We start from the raw sequence: 6,165 nt of genomic DNA on the forward strand, positions 1-6,165 counted from the left end.
AATGAGAAAAAAAGTGATTGAAATCCATCAGTCTGACTGACGGGTGAAACATTGGACAATCTGGAAGCAGTGCTGCCCATTACATCTGGCGTAAAATGGCAAACATTTGATAAAAAAAATATTATGCCAACAGTGAAGTGTGGTGGTGGCAGTGTGATGGTCTGGGGATGCTTTGGTGCCTCAGGACCTGCTGTATTGATGGAAGAATGAATTCTTCTATGTAGCAGAAAATCCTGAAAGAGAATGTCCGACTATCAGTTTGTGCCCTCAAACTCTAGTGGTCTCGGGTCATGTATCAGGACAACAATCTGAAACACGCCAGCAAGTCCTGTAAGACCTGCAATTGGCTCCAAAAAAATAAAAATAAAGATATAATCCAGAGGACCTATATTTTATTTGTTCATTATACAAATGTAGCTAAAATTTCATTAAAAAAATATTTAAAAAATTTGCAACAGAAATTAAATAAATTAGCGTCAAATTCAGTTTCAAAATTTTGTTAAAAATGTCACTTAGATTTGGCAAGTTCCGTACCTCCCCGGAATGTGACATCACATCCAGACAAAATTTTGCCAGAGAGCGTAAAAGCAACCAAAGATGGTATGAAAGAAGTATGTTGTATACGGCTATTCGGCGTCAAACGCTGACGGAATTAACTTGCATGAATGGCCGAAAGATGAACAGATAGGGAGGTTATGTACCAGGTTTGTGAAGACAAAGCGGGCGCATTAGACTTACAAATCAAAGCCCACAGTCGTATGTTCCAAGCATTTCACGGAGGACTGCTTTGAAAACCTGGTACAGGGTTCACTTGGCTTTGTTAGCAAGTATGTACGTACGTGTTCACTTGTTTAGTATTGACAAGTATCTACCTCGTTTTAAATGTAAGCAAAATACCGATACAGATATCTATGTCAGCTAATATCCGTATCCATATGATGTTTAGGAGATGATGAAATTTGGACACTGTATAAAGTTAGTGTACTGTTGACGCAGAGGTCTTTCTGAAATTCGACTACGGCAGTGTGTGCTCTCAATGTGCACTTTGAGGCTAATTTATTTCTTAGTCGTTGTGTTGAGAATTTTTTAAATATTTTTTTTATGAAAAATTAGCTATGTTTGTGTAATACAAAAATAAATATAGGTCCTCTGGATTAGATCTTTAAGTTTTGGAGTGGTCAAGTCAAAGTTTGGATTTAAAGCCAGTTGAAATGCTGCGGTGTCACCTTAAAGAAGCAGTTCATGTTAGAAAACCCTCCACTATGGCCGAGATGAAACAATTCTGCAAAGAAGAGTGGGAACAAAATTCCTCCAATCACCAATTATCAGAAACGGTTGATAAAAGTTATCGGTGCCAAGGGTGGCAGAATCTGTTATTAGGTTCAGTGGGCAATTACTTTTACACCGAGGGTCAGAAAGGTTTGGATGTTTTGGGGGCCTGAATAAATTGAATTGTCATTTGAAAACTGCATTTTGTATGTCCTTGGGTTGTGTCTGAGTGATATTAAATTTGGTTTGATGATTTGAAACCTTTGTGTTTGATCGATGTGCAAAAAAAAAAAAAAAAAAATCAGGAGGGGACAAATACTTTTTCACGGCATTGTACGGTTGTGTCAGTGGTAAAACTACTGAAGTGTCCATTGCATCTATTTGCTATTTAAATTTCTTCAGGTACGAGAATTGAAGAGTTTCTCTACGAAAAGTTGGACAGGAAAGCACCATCCAGAGTAACCAATGGAGAACTACTAGATTATATGCAGAAGGGTGCTAATGAATTTGGTCCTGACACTCCATATGGTAAGTGTTAAGCAAAAAAAAAAAAAAAAAAAATTCACTGAGATTCCTGTTTGGCAGCCTTTCTGTGTCTTAAAATGTCTCTTAAATACAAATTCAAGTCTTAATATCTTGTATTCATTAACATGGTAAAGAATTTGTAAAGTATTTACAGGTATTAGATTTTCCACTTGTTCTGTACATCACAAAGCTGCTGACTGAAAGCTCTCATATTATATATGATCACAAGAGAGCAGCAAATGTTCCATTGGCATGGGTGTCGAAAATTGAAAATACCTTTTATAGGCTTGGATGGAAAAATATGACACGCTGTGTCGACCCCTAATGGGACAAGCCGATAGGAAAAGAAGAAGAAGATTCATTCATCTTCCGTTCCGCTTCTCCTCACGAGGGTTGCAGGCACATTCGAGCCTATCCCAGCTATGTTGGGCAAAAGGTGGGGTACACCCTGAACTGGTCGCAGGGCACATAGAAAGAAACACCCATTTGCACTCACATTCACATCTACTGGAAGTTCAGTCTTCAATGAATGCATGTTTTTTTTCTTTTTTTTTTAAATGTAGAAGGAAAACGGAATGCCCGGAGAAAAGTCAGGCAGGCACAGGCAAACTCCACACAGGTGAGGCTGGGATTTGAATCCCGATCCTCAGAACTGTGAGGGTGATGTGCTAACCAGTCAGCTACCGTTCTCTCTCGTTCCACATTATAGTTATTAGAGTTATAGCTCATATCTGTTTGGCACAGTTTTTACACCGGAACCCCTTCCGGTGATACACCCTGAACTGGTTGTCAGCCAATAGCAGGAGACGGACAACAGTCGCACTCACAATCACACCTCGGGGCAATTTACAGTCATGGTTACATTTTATACATTATTATTATATATACATCTATTGTTATACATTATCATTATTGTTTTTTTAGTAGTATTTTTATATACATAGAATTTTTTTCAATTCTTAATTTCATCAACATTTTGTTATATAGGTTCCTGCTTCGCACATACTACATACAAGCTGTCCTCAGTGGTTTCATGGAAACCAGTTGTTAATTACTTATAATTTGTGTTACACTGTTGACAGACAAAACTGAGATTACATTAGTAAATTGAATGCAAAGCGCAAGTATTCCAGCGTAACATTAAGGGGTCTTTAATAAATGGTAAAAGAATAATTATACCAGCAATCAAGTATTTTGTGCATGTTTCCTTGAGCACCTACTTTCTATAGTTTATGGCAGTATTCTATTATGCTGTCATAATGGCAAGATGAGAGAGCTTCTTTCGTCTTATCCCGTTAGGGGTCACCACAACGTAATATCTCAGATAAGATTGTAAAAACGGTTTTGCCATATTGAAAGTAAACAGGTGCAGCATTCTATATACACATCCTATTTCTATTCCCTGGAGGAAGCACTTTAATCAAAGGGGGAGAATGTGAGAGAAGATTAGGAACTACTGAAAGGGAGTACCTTCATACGTCAGCCCTCAGTTTTCTTACACCCCTCAGGAACCCTTTGGAAGGAGACTGGAGGATCATTACAGTCAGTCTACAATACATACAGTGCATTACTGCTGATGCCACAATTTACAGCTTGTCTTAGTTCAGAGTTCCTGTCTTAAGCATTAAGAACACTGCCTATTTCTAAGAATGAAACGGAGGACAGTAATTCTTTCTTTTTCGCGGTTAATTGGTATCAGACCCATCCACGATAAGTGAAAAACCGCGAAGTAGTGGTAAATTTTTTTTGTTTTTGTTTGCTGCTTCATAGATCTTTGTCGTTTTTCTGGGGATGCCGCGGATGGGATAGGATGCCCTATCAATGCGGCTTCCCACTACAATCCTGTACTAATGTATGCTGCGATACAGTAGATGATCCGCGAAGTAGAGAGGGATTACTCTAACTGTGTTAAATTAGCCTGAGGCTCTTATTAGTTTCCTCATTTGAATTTCACACATTTAGAGTGAGGAACTAATTATGGGACAGGTTTATCATATGATACTATTGTTGCAACTGCTGTCACTCTCCACCATTGTTAAGAATCCATTTGTAGAAAAAAAAATCACAACTGTAAAACTAGCCTACAGTAAGTTTAAATACTTGACACAAGTTGATAAAACTGTATTGTATTTAAAGTTGTCTCTTGTGTGTCACAGATAACTGTAAAAAGATGTACTGCAGTGTTACATTTCATTATATTCTTGACATGTTACTGTACAGAAAGAACGGCATTTATTGCAGAATCTTCGCCTTGATTTGGTTGCTGCCAAAGCACGTTTGAAGAAGGCCAAGGCAGCAGAGGTTGACAACACTGCAACATCTATTATCTTTAATGTATAATCATGGTTGAATAATATGATTACGCTAGTATTGCTGTGTATTCATAACCGTGTCAGCGTGAGGATGATGTGTTGAAAACATTGAGAGTACAATATGCTGATCACCATTTTTGTTTTGCCCTGTTTGCTTCCATGAAAATTTGGTTAATGTTCACATCAGAATTAAGTAAGTCAAAACGAAGGCTTGCACAAAAATACTACCTCTGACCAAAAGTTCACATCTTGAACATAAAAATTAAGCCAGTGGTTTTCAAACTTTTTTGGCGTACCCCCTTTTTGAAGTTTTTTTCAGGGGTGGGGGTCGGCGGGGTGAGCATTGAAAATTGTAAAGGCTCTGATGCTTATAGTGCTGAAAATTGGAAACCGGGCCGAGGTGGGGAATTGAAAGATAGTTAAGCGGGGGGGCTGTAGCAATCCGCGCCACACCTAGTTTGGAGAAATAAAAATTACGCTAAATTTTCTGTTTTGATTCTCAGTATTCTTGTTTGTGTTTGCTTTTCTAGCCTTAGTTATGAAATAATACACTTCTAGTGTTTGCTCCTGTACATTAACTGTATATATGGTATTCTTCATATACTGTATGTATAATTTACATTTTCTCTTCATAGTTTGAGTATACTGTACATTATACAATATATGTTAGTGATTGTATTTTAAAATGAATACCAGTAGAGATCACAGTTGTGAGGATCCGGGATCAAATCCCAGCCAGGCCTTTGTGGAGTTTACATTATCTTCTCGTCTGTGCATGTTACTTTTTTCGGAAATCCAGTTTGCTCCTGCATCCCAAAAACATGAGTGGTAGATTAATCGAAGAGTCTAGATTGCCTGTAGTTGTGAATGTAAGAGTTAATGGGTGTTTGCATATATGAGCCTTGAGATTGGCTGGCGGCTAGTTCAAGATGTGCCCTGCCTCTCACCTGAAAATAAATGAGCAAGGCTCCAGTACGCCTGCGACCCAAGTAAGGATAAGCGATACAGATAATGGATGGATGCATACCAGTACACCTTAGAGATCTACAGGAGTATCTCAAATAAAAACCATATTCCAATCAAGTTGGGACATTGTGTTAAACATAATTAAAAACAGAATACAATGATTTGGAAATCATGTTCAACCTATATGTAATGTCTGTCGTTGAAAGATTTGTACATTTCGTAAGATAAATAAATTATTTAAAAATATGTTAATTTCATGATGCGGTGCTTTAAAATGTTTTAAAAGAAAAAGGGTCAGAATGACACCTCTTGACATGGATCATTCCGTTTCTATGCGGAGTGAGCGCTCTGAACGTTATAGAGGATCTAGGATGTGTCTGCGGTGAGAATATGAGCATGGTGGATGTTCAGTCTGAAGGCAACTCATAACTACGTTGAATGTGTTCTAAACGTTTGAAACGTTCGTCTTTGGAAGTATTGTTTGTTCACAGACATTAGGTTGAGGTCACAATCGTGTTTTATCTGAGAGCTCGATGTAAATGAGTGATCGTTGATGCAGCAATTGTTATGTTAAGCATAAATAAACTACATACTTGTACTTTGCACAATGGCATACAGTGCACAGTGTAATGTATATTTTTCTCTATCTTTCAGTTACAAATTTGTTAATTCATTTACCACAAGAGACCTCCATAAAAGCAAGAAAAGAATGCCTTGTGTACGGAGTTTCTTGATAAGTTCACTGGCTGTCTAGCTTCACGTAGTAATGTGTCATGAGGACAGCACACTATATTTAATTAAATGTACTATAAATACAAGATAATTAATGTTCAACTCATTCACTTTGTTGTTAGCAAATAATTATTAACTTGGAATTTTATGGCTCAACACATTCTAAAAAAAGCTGAGAAAGTTGAAAAATGCTAACCAAACACCTGTTTGGAACATCTGACAGGTGAACAGGCTAAATGAGAAAAGGTGGGTGTCATGATTGGGTAGAAATGGAGCTTTCTTGAATTGCTCAGTCATTTACAAGCAAAAATCGGGCAAGGTTCACCTCTTATTGAACTAGTGCTTGAGAAAATAGTCAAAC

Source organism: Syngnathoides biaculeatus, chromosome 4 (genome assembly GCF_019802595.1).
Source record: "Syngnathoides biaculeatus isolate LvHL_M chromosome 4, ASM1980259v1, whole genome shotgun sequence".
NCBI classification, from domain to species: domain Eukaryota; kingdom Metazoa; phylum Chordata; class Actinopteri; order Syngnathiformes; family Syngnathidae; genus Syngnathoides; species Syngnathoides biaculeatus.